At 39.1% G+C, this 14,638-nt stretch overlaps 1 long non-coding RNA gene across 1 annotated transcript; it reads right to left on the bottom strand.

The window, feature by feature from the left end:
* Positions 1-296: 296 nt before the first annotated feature.
* Positions 297-11,087, bottom strand: LOC125692480 (uncharacterized). Its single transcript, XR_007376693.1, has 4 exons — positions 10,929-11,087; positions 7,768-7,830; positions 6,794-7,076; positions 297-4,375 (listed from the first exon to the last, which is right to left on the bottom strand). It is a non-coding gene; the product is annotated as an uncharacterized LOC125692480 (long non-coding RNA).
* Between the last annotated feature and the right edge of the window lie 3,551 nt (positions 11,088-14,638).

Raw genomic sequence — 14,638 nt, 5'->3', positions numbered from 1 at the left:
TAGTCAGTGTATCTGGGGTAGTATCACTGCATAGCTTTATGCAGTGCCATCTGAATACATACAGATAAGACATGGAAAAGAATCTGATTAATATGATTAAGTTTCACAGCATTTGATGCTTATTTATGACCACCTTTTGCTGACTTTACTTAAAATGATTAACATCTTAGTGCAAAAGCTTTTCTGCTAAACTCAGTGGGGCTGCTAATAGCAAATACACTCAGTGCAAGGGGTTCATAATCTCTCCACTGTGGAGAAAGAGAGAAAGAAGCAGAGAGAGAGGAGAGGAGATATAGAGGAATTATAGAGATATTTATTCTTTAATTGTTTATACATACTTCAGCCAAGTAAATTCTTTCTGTAAGACTGAGTAACTGTGGGAAACATTAATTTCCATACACAGCAGAAATTCTTTATTTTAAAGTCTTGCATGAAATGTTTATTTATAGGTGTGATGCTGTGGCTGATTGTAAAGTTTCCATTGATTAGCACAAGGCCCAAGTTTCACCCTTAATAAACCATTTAATCTACCTAGAAATAATGAAGGACTCAGATGACCCTGCCAGAAATTCATTCTAACATCCAAATAAGGGAAAGTTTTTTAAGACTGTGGCATCCAGTAAGCAACTTTTTCCAGCAACCTAAGCAAAAGCAACCATTTGTATTTCTAAGAAAATGGGCCATAAATATTTTCTGTTTGTCAGGATTACCCCTATGATTTAGTTATTTTGTTATTGTGTTGTAAAATATTTAATGTTTAAGAATTTAGACAACTGCAGCAAATGCAGGTTAACTGGTCATTACAATAACCACCATCACAGCGATGGAATCCACATGTTTTTTTTCTGTAGGGTTGCATTTGTTCTACTAGTATGCACATATATTCTTTTTTTCTTTCTTTAAATGAAAGAATCTTATTTGGGCATTCGTTATTGACACACACAATCAGATTTTAAGTGCAGCTAAGTACACCATCTGGCTTTTCTTTCCCTCTATTCCTCTATAGCCATACACAGTTGTCTGCTATTTCAAGGAGTGTCTGGCTTCTATTACAGTTGCACCAGTTGCACTACAATCAGCTGAGTAGGCATTTCCCTTATGAACCCTGCTTTTCAGTGTTTAACAACTAATTCGAAACTGCATCAAGCTCAAACATGACACGCACATTTGTAGACCAGATGTGGTTTTGTTTATCCTTTTATTTTTAAATGCCCAAAAATGGCAGGGTTTAAAAAGTCCATCCAAATAGTATAACATTTATGATCAGCAAAGCAGATCTGCTGCCAATTTGGGGATACGGTCACAGGACATTTGGAAGTGGGTCTTAACTAGTCTTTTGGTCATCATTTGTATCATTCTTCCCTAGCTAACCACTAATAGTACACAACACGTACTACAAACCACATTTAATGGTAGGGCTTAAGCATATCTATGACAAACTCCTGGCATTTGGCATACAGGGAAATTGTGCTGATTTACCCTGCAGCTAGACAGGCAGGATTCTATTAATCCCTGTGTAGAAGTAAAAATAGTCTTTATATTTCTCTCTAAATCTGAGAAACCCAAGGAGAGAGATAGAAGAGACCTCCAGAGAGAAATTCTGAGAAACAGCTCGAATTCATAAGAGGCCATAAAAAGGAAAGAAAGAAGGAATGAATTAAAAATATTTTCAGTTTAGTTTTTTATTTAAATTCATTTTTGTCATTTTTTTCTGACCATCTGAGCTTAGTGTTAGGAAGATCCATTCCAGAAATATAGCTAATTTAGGGGATCGAAATCAGCACAAGACCAAGATCTACCAGGAATATCCCGGCTTTGTCTGAAATTTCTTGAGGATTTTATTTTCCTAAATACGCCTATAGGTGCTTGTCCTGGGGCAATGAATGCTTACATTCCACTTAACACTCCACTGCATTACAGCTACACTCCACCTCAGCTTTAAGCCCTCTTCATCCTCTTGCCAGCTAAAGCACTCAGCCAGAATGCAGGAGTCCTGAGCCCCCATGCTGAAGGGCAATACATCTATACCACCTCCAGTAACTGCACCTTGGCTCCTTCAGAGCAGCATCTTCAGCAGCTTTGAAATAGCTTCAGGAGGCTTCTTGCACATACCCAACTAATTAACATGCTTGAACCATTTCAGACTGCAGGACACATGGGTGTCTCACTGCCTCGGTGAATGCTCTGATCTAAAGAAAACACCCATCCCTACCTGAACGTTAAAAGAATAGAGAAAGCTGGGATCAGTCCTCTGAAGAAAAGGTTACAGTCACCAGGAAAGCAGCCTAAGTTTGTGAAGACTGGTGGAGGAAGGCATTTACCCCTCACCTGGAATTAAGCTGCAAGTACCAGAGAAGAAAACGAGTCGTAATCTCAGGTGTTACTGCTTCCCTGCTGCAGTTTGCTATGTTCAACACCAACAATAATTCAGTCATTATGGGTGGATTAGGGTACATGGAGTTGTATGGGTTGTACACAGAACTTAGGTAAATGGAGATTAGACACTCAGTATCTATAGATAATTATATTATTAAAAAGAAACAAATAAAGCTTTACAAATTCATGCAGCGGGTCTGTTTAGGGTAGTTTTTTTTGGTAACAAAGGTTTCTGTGTTACTATGCCATGCAATTAGATGTCTCATGTTTTGATACAGAAAAGTGTAGCATGATTTCAATATTAGACTAGAGCTGTTTTTTCAGCCATTAAAAAGGCTGTTATTTGAATGTAAGGCATGCATCTGCCTTTCTACATTTCTCCATTTGCAGCACTTTTTGCCTCCAGGAGCCTTTCTGAGCAACTTCCCACTGCTCCTTTTCCAGCATCCTGCTATTCTTACTTTCATCTCATGCTGTTTCTTGGTTTCTGCATGCTCTCCTCCATCTACAGCCAAGGAATGCAGGCCCAACTGCTGTCTTGGTTCTCATTAAGAAGATTCAGTATCCAGTGTATACTGATAGAGACATGATTTAGCAGAGGGTTCTTAGAGTTAGGGTAGTATGGTTAGGTCGTGGTTGGACTCTATGATCTTTAAGGCTCTGAGCAATTCTATGATTCTGTGATAGGCAATGTTATCAATTTCATAACCAAGGCAGCACCTGACTGTAAGATGAAAAACGTTCTGACGACAGTTTCTATGTAAATCTGTCTTCAGCAAAGGAAAAGATGAAAAGCATGTGATAATCTTAAACAATAATCCCAATGAAGTCATGAAAGTTACTCATCATCATGAGAGTAAATATATAAACAAACCTTCATAGGATAAGAGTATACACTTTAACAAAATTACTTCCTCATCTCCTGTGATGGCCTCTTCTCAATATCATCTGTTCAACTGACCAGTTACTTTCCAGCTGGTCTATTCAGTTCATTCTAAAAACTCTTGCCCTCTCCCTCCACACATGCCTGTGGTGCCAACAGGGTCCTCTTTCACTTCCACACTGGTCATATATTCCTAACATAAAACATGTTCTGAGACACTAAAGTAGTCCTTGACACCAATCTGAGAACAGATGATGAAAAGCAGCAACCTAATTTACTCACGTTAACTGAGATCAGAAGTAAGCAAGTGGCAGGTACATTTAGACTCCAGGAAACCACTCTCTTTCCTCTGTGCTTTATGCGTCTGTGTTCTTTAAATCTTATTTATAGATTTACCTTTTTCAACATAATAACTATTGGCTTCTCAAAGGCACAACCATTGTTGAAACAAGTATAAATCCTTCAGTTTTATTTTAGTGTCATTTTATCTTGTTTTTCAAAAAGAATATTACAGCATGTTTTATAGAACTTCACATCGATATGTTATTGCCTAAGATATCACACAATATGTATTAAAATATACAGTATATTAATATAGCAGTTACAGGCAGTGCAATTGAGATGTGAAGTCTGCACATCAGAAAGGAAGCTAGCAATAGTCAGTCTCTTTGGTAAACCCACATCCACAGCGTGTAGCTGAGTTCAGTAGTCAAAAAATGTTATTGTTGCTATTCTGATGATGACTCTGCTCCTTATTTACTCAGCAATTTTACAGGTACCCAGAGACGTAGCTTAGGAGATTTATAGTCCATAGGTTAGGAATAAAGAACTATTTTTTACTAGAAAGATGTGCTTGATGAAGCAGACGCTACAGTGAGCTTCAGAAAGCATGAATTAATATCCCAGTAAAGAAGCCCTCACTGACTTGACAAGTCAATCACCTCTGTGCTTCCCTGGCACAGGAAGAGTGTTTGTCTCATCAAAAGGTCATCAGAGAAAGGGAAGAGTTGTTCTGGCTCATGGGTGTCCAACCCTTTGGCTTGCCTCAGCTGCACTGAGTGAAGAACGTATCCATAAGTTGCTCTGAAAGTAAACTCCTAATTATTTCCATGGAAACTACAACAGAAAAAAAAAGAGAACAATATCACTATTTGATAGAGCAAATTGTCAGCTACAAAAAACACACTTTTTCAATATAGCAACCACCATTGGCTATGCACTTTCACCTGCAATGAACAACAGCCTACAGGCCATGGTCATAAAAGTCTGTACCAGCAGAGGTGACCCACTGCCTCCATAGCTGAAACACGCCACTCAAAGTGTCACTGTGTTCACAGCCACAGTTTGATATCCATTCAGTAAATGAAATGTCAGTGGGTGCCATTTTTTCCTGCATGGAGGAGTTAAACGACACATCTTTGCTTCATACGCACTTCCATGTCAGACACCATTTTGTCAGACTGCCTCTCTTGCTGCCATCTCTCACACAGCAAAAAAACCATAATGGAACATTCCTGGGAAGGTTCCACCTCTGCCACCGTATCAGTCTCTGACATTGTGAGACATCATAAAATAGGAGCAGCCCTTGTAAAATAAGCAATATAGTTAAAATATTTTGTTAATTACAAACATTAATTCCTATTTCTATTTATTAAAGAGGAACAAAACCGTAAGACTACTGGGATATTTGACCCCATTTTTGTGCAGCTAACCCATCAGCTGGCTTGATGGCAGTGGCTGCAACTCTTAGTGAGGTCTCAAAGGGTTCATCAGATTTTTGAGGAAACTTTACTCTTCCTGTGCTTCTCCCTCAACAGTTGTTCACAAATGTACATACTGCCAATAGTTGATGACATGAATGAGGTGTGATTGTGAAGTGAAGGATATTTCTCTCTGGTAAGAGAGGGATTATGAAAGTCTGGTAAAGTGACATGATCAGATTTTTGAGCTGAAGATCTGATTGCAACTGTATGCATTCCAGTTGAGAATTTGTAGGCAATGTATTTATATCAACAGAAAATAGCGTCACAAACATAAAACTTTTTTTTTTTTTTTTTTTTTTTGCAATCTTGAAACCTATTCTCAAAATCCTTTATCAAAACAGAAAGCACAGCTGTGTATTCTTCGCAGAGCACTGTGTTTAGCCAACGTATCAAAATGCAAACAACCATTTGCCATCACTTGAGTCAGCACTGCCCTCCCCATGCCCTGCTGTCAGCCGGCACAGTGCTGGTAGCACACTGTGGTCGCTGCTGAGCCCACAACTGTAGGCAGAGCTGCTGCTGTACAGTGTGGATATGGGCAGCCACATTGCCAGCTGGACCAGGCTGCAGGCAGACCACACACCACAGGTTGGATGTTGTTGTGCTTTCTTCCTAACAGCTTTCTCCATATTGAGTTCTATCTTCTTTCTCATGCAGATCTGCAGAGACTAGAATTTATTTCAAAGACAGAATGTGGATCAACAAGGGGTAACAACCACAAACTGACTCTCAAAGTGTTTTCTGGTGCCTGCATAATTAACATCAGTTGTTCTTTTAGTGAAACTTCAGGACTTGAGCTGCATCTCCTGCCTGGAGAGTCACAGCATGGCACATAGCCTGTGCTTGGGAAGTTGTAACACAACCAGCATCCCTTCCTCATTGCTGGAATCAAGCCCACAGCAGAGCCCAAAAAAACTCTGGGATGGAAGCTGTCACACTTTTTATAACATTTGAATCATAGAATCATATAATGATAGAATGGCTTGTGTTGAGAAGAACCACAAAGATCATCTAGTTTCAACTCCCCTGCCACGGGCAGGATTACCAGTCACTACACCAGGCTGCCCAGAGCCACATCTAGCCTGGCCTTGAACGCCTCCAGGGATGGGACATCCACAACATCTCTGGACAACCTGTTCCAGTGCATCACCAACCTCTGCGTATTATTAAGATACAAAACAGTAATTGAAAAGAAATATGCAAAAGAAAAAAAAGAATGGGTGATTGATTGAGAAATGACCGCATCCGTAAAGTGGAGCTACTTGTGAACTCCATGAGACCACTGAATTTTTACTTGCATGCAACTTCACAACTGCATAATGAAGCTCCCTCAGAGTGTTATTCAGTACTGAATGTATGAAAGAAAAAGAGTTGAGGAAAAAGAGAACATGGGAATCAGGGAATAAAAGGGAAAGTAAGAGCAAACTAAAGTTGCTGAGATGTAGAAGAACTGCTAAGGGGCTGGTGTAATTACAGATGGATGGAGAAATGTCTTATACTGTTGCCTGACTTAAATCTTCCCCTCTCACCATGCTGGTTGTTGTAAATCCCATCACTAGAGCCTAACTGCATTGTTTAGTGTATAAAGTATATCGATGCCTATGACTGTGAATTCTGTTCCTTCAACCAGTGCCTGACTTTTGGCTGCTGTACTACTAAGCACCACACTTTGTTGGGTTGCCAGAGACCCTCTGTTACAGTTGGTGTTACAGTTAGAAAGATTACCGCGGTGAAAATGAGAAAAAGAAACAAACAGGTAAGGAATGCTCACCTGTATCTTAAGATCTAAGTTTGCAGGAAAGACTCCACAGAAGAGGGATCTTCAGAAAGAAATGCTTCCTAGTGGCAGTCAGCCCCTTAAATGAAGTCTAGGAGGTAATTACCTTCACCTGTGCTCCCACAGCTGACTCAGTCCTTTCCTCAGGTGACCAATGTGTGGTTCAGGCCATAACTCAAGAGTTTTATACACATTTGTAATGCAGTGAAAAAACGGTGGTACAAACCACACAAGCATTGAAGAATTGTCAGCATTGTTAGAAATGGTAGGACATTTCCTGCAATGAAAAATAAAATCTATATCTAAATTGTATAAGTGAGTTGTTTCTGCCATGTTTGACTGACTTTGCAGAGAGAATTTAATTCTGAGCTACATATGTAAAGATTTCCATTGACAAATAAATAAATTTTGAAGTTGTTGTGTAGTCTACTGAGAAAATTCTTCACATTTACTTTGAAAAAGTAGGATATGAATTGAACAGCAATGTGAAATCTGTCTGAAAAGAGTACATGTGGGCTTTCAGCTCTGGTAAAAGGGGCAGAGTGAGTGCTGATTCCTTCAACAGCTATCAAGCACTGTGTGAGTTAATTTTCCAAGTCTTTGCAACACACAAAACTATGATAAAAGTTCACATTTCTGTGCTACAGTGACGTTTTTTTTCCTTGAGAATTGCAGTTCTTATTCACATCTGTCTTTTTACAATAATAACTAAGAAAAAAGTGTGTGGCCATAACAATATGTCTCAGAGAATGGAATTGTTTGTTCTCAATGTGAAAATACTGTTTTCTTTTGAATTAGCTTTAGCAAAAAGGCAGCAATGAGACTACTTAGCATAGTGAAAAATTCCTTACCCCTGTTTATGTCCTTTTGAAAATCCTTTATACTTCAATTCTCTGGATGCATGAAAACTATTTAAGGCACATAGGTTAACGATCTAGTCAAAGAAAATATTACCATCATGTACTCACCTTAAAATCTCTCTATAACAGCTTCTGCAATACCACACTTTCCCAGCACTTCTTTGGATTAGGCTGCAAAATTGATGTTGTTCAAATACACAAAGAGCATAAATGATCTCAAAGAAAACAGAATTCTCACTGTGACAGAGACCTCTGTGAGAGGCTATTATATACTCTCTAAAATAAGACAAACCATTGGGGCCTATTCAGTCATACCACCTTTATTTCATAATTGCTGGATCAATGCAGAAGAATAGAACTGAAGTATAATCAAGCTGATAATGAAATGAAACAGCTTCTGGAAAGGTAAGAAAGTTTAAAGTAACTCTTAATGCTCCACAGTATCCTGCCTAAAAAGTGTCCTACAACACTTTCTCTTCTGAGGAGCGATAATGACTGTTTTTTGGGCACTGGAAGTTGTGTCACTGTCTCCAGATTTCACCACTCTTCTCCTAGGAAGATAAATAGATATAAAAATTCACAAATGGTCCCAAGTCCAATGTCCTTTTAAGAACAGGAAAATTCAGTTACTAATTATGATTACAGCTGTGTGTATAAAACAAATAGGACCAAGATCTCGCTGTCCCAGTTTCCAAAACCATAGCTAACAAGCCTCCATAGCTGACTTATGTAAACATGCATATCATATCTAATTCCTCCAAAAAATGATGTTTTATTTTTCAGTTTAATTTCATCCAGGTGAGCACAAGCATGGGGTTTTTTTGCAGCACCATCCTGGATTTCATCCTGTTGGTTTCAAATATGTGCAGAGGTTTTCAGCTGTGCTCATATGGGCAGATAAGCACCAAGAACAAGAGAAAGTTCACATTGGATATAGAGAAGATAACCAAAGGAAGCAGATGTAAGATTTGTTGATATAACTCTTTGTTTCAGGATGGTGATTCAAAGGGTGCTGTACTTTCAGCCCAGACACTCGGGGAACAGATCTGCACACTTTGCCCTTGTGCCCAATTAGAGCAAGCTCATTTATCAAATGAATTGCTCTCCCACAAAATACATGAGGGCTGAGACGAAGGCAATAAAATATTCACAGAAATGCAGACAACCCCTAAATTTTTTTTTTTATTATTTTTTTTTTTTTTTAAATCCTACAGTCCCATTTTGAAAAGGAGCTGGAAATGTAAACCATGCTATTGTGTGGCTCTTTTACAAATTAGCTCTCTGGGAATCCAAAATAGAACAGATTTATGCTAACAACAGGCTGAGGGAGATTACTTGCAAACAACAAAGGCAGCCTGGCCAGCAGTTTAGGCCTTCTCTTGTTAAGAAAATTTTCCCATCTGTAACTAAATCAATTAGTTATACCAGTGCAAACCCCTGATAGAGACATGCTGCACCAGCATGAATTGGGGCTTAAAGCCATTTAGGTTAATTCAATAAATCCTTGTCAGCATTGCTTTGAAGCAAAGGATACCGCAGAAGCAAGAGTTTATCTGGGGTAAAGGGACTGACTGACACGTAGGTAGGTATCAAGCTGTCATTCTGGCCGCAAGCATGTGCAGCTGGGAGAATTTATGTGGTATGTCTGATGTGGATCTCATCTCAGGCCTGTGTAATGAAGAATGACGCGCTTTCCCTTGCAGCCCTTTCTATTCAATAACTGATTTTAAACTAATTTTCAAACACTTTAATCTCAAGATGTAACATGACAATTATAAATGCTGACCCTTAACGTACCCTCCCTTCTGTAATAACACCAGGATGTCATCTTTCTCTCTGTCTCTGCCTTTCCAGCCCTCCCTTTTCCATGTGGCAGCCCCGCCAGCTCAGCCACTTTCTTCCTTGTTTGGAAAAGCACCTGGTGTTTGTGGAAAGGTGAAACTCAATCCACACAGTGACTACGTGAGGTGGGTCCTTCCTCACTAACCACTTGCTCATTCAGAGATGTGCTCTGGACAGGCCATCAGCAGAGTCACAAGATCAAGCAGCTACAACAGTGGAGTGCTGCAATTCCCCTCATTGGTGCTGACATGGTCACTGGCCAGGGCTCAGGGAAAGACAGCAGGATGTCAGAGGCAGTGTAAGAGGTCTCATCTTCTCTGTGTAAGCTCTTTTGTGCTGCCTTGCTGGCTGTGTAAAAGCGTTTGTTTAAATTGACTGCTTTTCCAGAATCTCTAAGTACCTGCTGTTCTAGGGAAAAACAAATAATGATTTTAGAAAATGCACAGGATGCGGAAAACTATTGTGTTGTTATTTACTGATGTCACCTACAGCCACCCTTATATTAAAGACTTCAGTTCGCTCTTACAGAAGTAGATCTTGTTCTCTGGGTGTCCACTGGAAAATTTATGTATTTGAAAGCAAAACCCTCTTCAGAAATTTGAATTTCAACACAAAAAAGCTCTTGTCTGATACTTGTTATGCATCAGTCCCCCATGTGCTGCCTCCATCAAACGCTTTCTGCTGCCCAGGGACGTAGGGTTGGGAGCCTCCTGAGACACAGTTTGTGTCTATGTGCCATCATATCAAATGCTTTTTCATAACAAATCAATCTGCAGTCTGAAATTAATAGATTTCTGTTCCACAAAGCAAATGGTTCTGGACCAGAGCTCTCCAGTTTGCAGAGCTGGTGATTAGAAACCCAATTCATGTTTGCAGGGCAAAATATACCTGTGTTAAATAAATTCTGCTTTGGATCTACTTGTCAGACTAACAATTTCCAACATTTTAAATAGCTTTTTCCCCTCCCTTGTTTGTGCCTATTTTCTCTTCTCTGCCTCTCTATATTTGCAGGAATCATGTCCTTTGTAAGACTTCATTTTACTAAGCAAAACTGCTCAGGAAGGTGTTGTGTCCTGTAGTTACATAAGCTCTCTGTGGCCCCTAATCTGCCTCGTAGTCCACTCATGCACCTCCTTTGTGTTGCATCATTTTTTTCTTGCACATCTGCCCACGCTGTTCTCCCCATGATACAGCCCCCACACATATACTGCTACTTCACAATGAATTTTGGAATTACTGCAACTGAAACAGCTTCAACTTATTTTTTCACACTAATTTACAGGGTGATCCCATTGCACTGCCACTGGCGATGAGGCAGCAATCTGTGGCATGGGGAGAACGAGTGCCCTATGCAGTGTGGGAGGAAAGGCACAGAGGTGACTTTACTGCCAAACAAAACACAGAAGAAATTTAATTTTCATACTCACCTGCGATGGGAGAGTAGCCTCAAGTCTCTTCCTTCTCTTCAGCTGTTTCCAAGACACAGGTTGCTAATTCTTGGCAGAAATTCTTGCTGGTCTGAGACTATGTGACCTTGAACTTTATGCTATTTAACTTCATCCTTTTTTTTTTTTTTTTTTCTGCCCTCAGTGATCCAGCTGGTCCTGTGTGATATTTTGATCCTCCTCTGCAAAGGCAATGCCACTCAGCTTTGTGTCACTAGCATAATTTATCAGTTCACTTCCACTCTTGATCCTCAGGTTAGAAGTAAAAATACTAAATAAGTTTCTGTCACTCTCTTGTTCCACATTCACCAGGGCCACCAAGGTCATGCCCACTTCAGTCAACTTCTGCCCACCCTATGCAACTCGTCAACTCATATCAACCACCCACCTCATTCTCTCATTTAACTGGGTATTAATCAGTGAGAGTACAGGGGAAAAAAAAATTGGATAGTCAGCAACTGATAAATTGATCCTAATAATGTACCGTCTTTTGGAACATTTTTTAATGTAAAATACAATTAAAAACAAGGAAATAAATGTAAATAATTATATCTTTATTAAAAGATTAAATGCAGCGTCAGCCAAGGCAGATTGCACCTGATTCACTTGACACCACTCTTGAGTGAAGAAATATTTTTTTCAGCAAGAAAAAATACAGTGAATATCATCTGCCTGGACTTCAGAAAAGGTCTTCATACTGTGCCATACAGCTAGTAAAGACTTGTTAGCATTTGCCATGTAGGCAGGGAGAGGGAGGAGGGAGTTAGCATAACTTCATACCAGTTAAAAATAACTGCAGAGACTAAGACTGCTTGGTTGAGTGATGCCATTAACCACAGGTTTAAATTACTGTGGAATTATTTAAGCATTAGTTATCTGACTGCCACGAATCCCATGATGGATCTCTTAAGTCAGAGTTAAGTAATGGTTTACCATAGCTTGGTTAATGGTTATACAAACTCTCCATGTTTGATTGTTGTTTGCTTTTTTTCCATTTCTGTATTTGTATAATAATTAACTCCTCTAATACTCTTTTTCAAAAATTATTTTTGAAAATTTACATATTTTGCAATTTTAGAATTAGCAATATTTTTTTTCCCTGGGAAAAAAATGTTTTATTACAGAGCATTACTCCACGTCAATCAATTAGTGGTTTCTGCAGGGTTTATATTCTCAATTTTTCAATCCAGAATAATGGGCCCTTTTCCACTAGTAGTAAGTACAACAGAATAGAGAGACGTTGCTTGATTGATTGAAATTGCCAAGCAGCAATGAACATTTAATGCAATATAGCAGTGTATGCTAACTTAAAAGAGAGGAACATAGCTCCTTGAAAAAAAATCATATTTACTAAGACATTAAACACAAAAAAATGATTATGTAACACAACTGGAAATATTGATAAATGCAAAAATAAACAAACACTGCAGGTAGAAGGTAAAGTATCATCCAATTTCCTTTGGTATTTTGGTAACAATTTCTACTGTCAAGCACACGCTGTACATTCCGGATGTTCGGTCACACTATGTGTACCTCACTCTGCACTTTCATCTGTCTTCATAGGAGGAACATGGTAGTTTCTTGAACCATATGAACTCAGAGACAGGCTGGTGGGTGGAATAAACAAGCTAACATTACAAACTAATACAGAGCAACACTCTATTGCAGGAATTTATGCATAAATTGCAAGTTTGTCCCTTGGAAATAAAAGGGTCAAAAAAGGCAAGATAAGGCCCTATCCAGTATACTGAACATACATCCTTTCTTTTGTGATCCTATGAAAAACTCAAGGAAATATAGTCAGAATAGGAAAGCTTTCATGCCCTACAGTTTGGTTTCTTCTATTTCTATCATTTCTACTCAGGGTAAAAATTCTGTTCACACTGTAATTCTGGGAAACCGTCATCCAGAATTTAAGTAAAGTTCTGGACAGCCATGGCAAAGAAAATGAAGTTATACGACAACACACGCAGAAGGGATGACTGGTATCATTGAGTGAGAGGGGGAGGACTGGGAGAGTTCTTTTTCTTCAGCCTACCAAAGAGAGAGCTTTATTCTGTGGTAAAGCAATGGCATACACCAAAAAAAGCACATGGAATTCTTAATTAAAACTATAAATGAAGCTTTAAACACATGCATTCACACATAGTTGCACCAATCCATCAAGAAAGAGTTAAAGATTTTATGCAGTCTCTTTTATTCTGTGAAGAGCAGTTTCACCTGCCATTAGTAGGAGTCAAATTTACTGCCATGGGGAAGCATAAAGAGGAATTTGTGAACAGAGGATGATATTCATATTCATTTGGGGATTTTTAGTGCAAAGTTCAGACAAAAATTAGGAATAAGTGCAAATTTCACCTGGTGTGCATTTATCCAGGGGTGAAATTTCATGCAGAAGCCCTCTCCTCTTCCACCTACTGAAAAAAATACATGAAGTTTAGGCTGGCACGTCTAACATGCTTCTCCAGCTGAAAAGTTTGAGAAACTACTTAACCTTTTTAATAACAGACTGTCTTGGATATGCAATTGTAGCATATGATGCTATGATGCTGTGCATGTCCAGGAGCAGCACCGTGAGCCTCATCACCCAGGCTGCATGGCAAGTTGCCATGCACTCTTCTGAAGGGCAGCTCCAACCAACACGCCACTTCTTTAAGGCTATGAGATTGAACAACAGTGTTAAGCAAGAAAGTATTTCAAATTTCTGTTACATAAGGACCTGAGCTTCAATTCTGGCAGGTGTGTTGAGGAAATGGCACTAGTTACACTTTTGAAATACTGCAGATAAGATAGGGTGCAGCTCACTGAAACAAAGTGAGATGACCCAGCAGTTCAATAGCAGCAGATCCCTTCTTCTGTCTCAGTGCACCTGGTTTTGTGTTCCCACACCATTTACTGTCAGAGCCTGTCTGAACTGACTCAGCTCACTGGCTCAAAAGGAAACAAAGTCAGCAAAAATGCAGGTAACTGCCTGCTTAGGTAGTGGATAAATCAGCTCACAGTAATGGCCAAAAGCCATCTGAACTAGTGCAAGGAAGAGGGCAAGACAAATGCAGATGGGTACATGAAAGGAAAAGGGAGATAAGAGAGAGGACACAAGAGAGCTCCTTTGCAGCACGAAACTGTAAGGCTCTATTTGTAAGCATCATTGTAAGCTAAAAACATGCTACTAATTTACTTTAGACTACTCATTGCAGCGTTTAAAAAGATGCCTCGTTCTCTGAAAATCTAGCTCAATATTACATGGAATTCAAACAAGCTTTTGGTCACTGGTTGAACTTTCAGGATTATTTCAGAAGAGCCTATAAAGTCTGCACGTGTCAAGAGCACTGGACATCAAACTCAGCAGATTTGAAAGCTGGACAGCTGCAGTACAGTTCATTGCCATACACTACCAAGGGAGAAACAAACTCTATTTTTAGTTCACCTTGTGCAAGCAGTGAAGTCATTACAAAGATGAAAGAATTGGTTTTTACTAAAAATAAGTATGTAAATGAGGCCATAGTTTCTACAAGCTTATCTTTTCCCTTCACACTCATTGCCATGGTCACTAACAAATATTTTTCCTGAAAATAGACATGGCATAGACACAGCTGTCATTTATGTTCTCTGCTTTTGCAGGGAGGAAAAAAAAAAAAAAAAAAAAAAAAAAAAAAAAGGAAAATTAAAATATAAATTACATACAAAAAGAC

The sequence above is a fragment of the Lagopus muta genome, chromosome 4 (assembly GCF_023343835.1).
Source record: "Lagopus muta isolate bLagMut1 chromosome 4, bLagMut1 primary, whole genome shotgun sequence".
Classification (NCBI taxonomy): domain Eukaryota; kingdom Metazoa; phylum Chordata; class Aves; order Galliformes; family Phasianidae; genus Lagopus; species Lagopus muta.
Note: the sequence above shows the minus strand (reverse complement) of the source record. Positions and strands in the feature narration are given on the sequence as shown.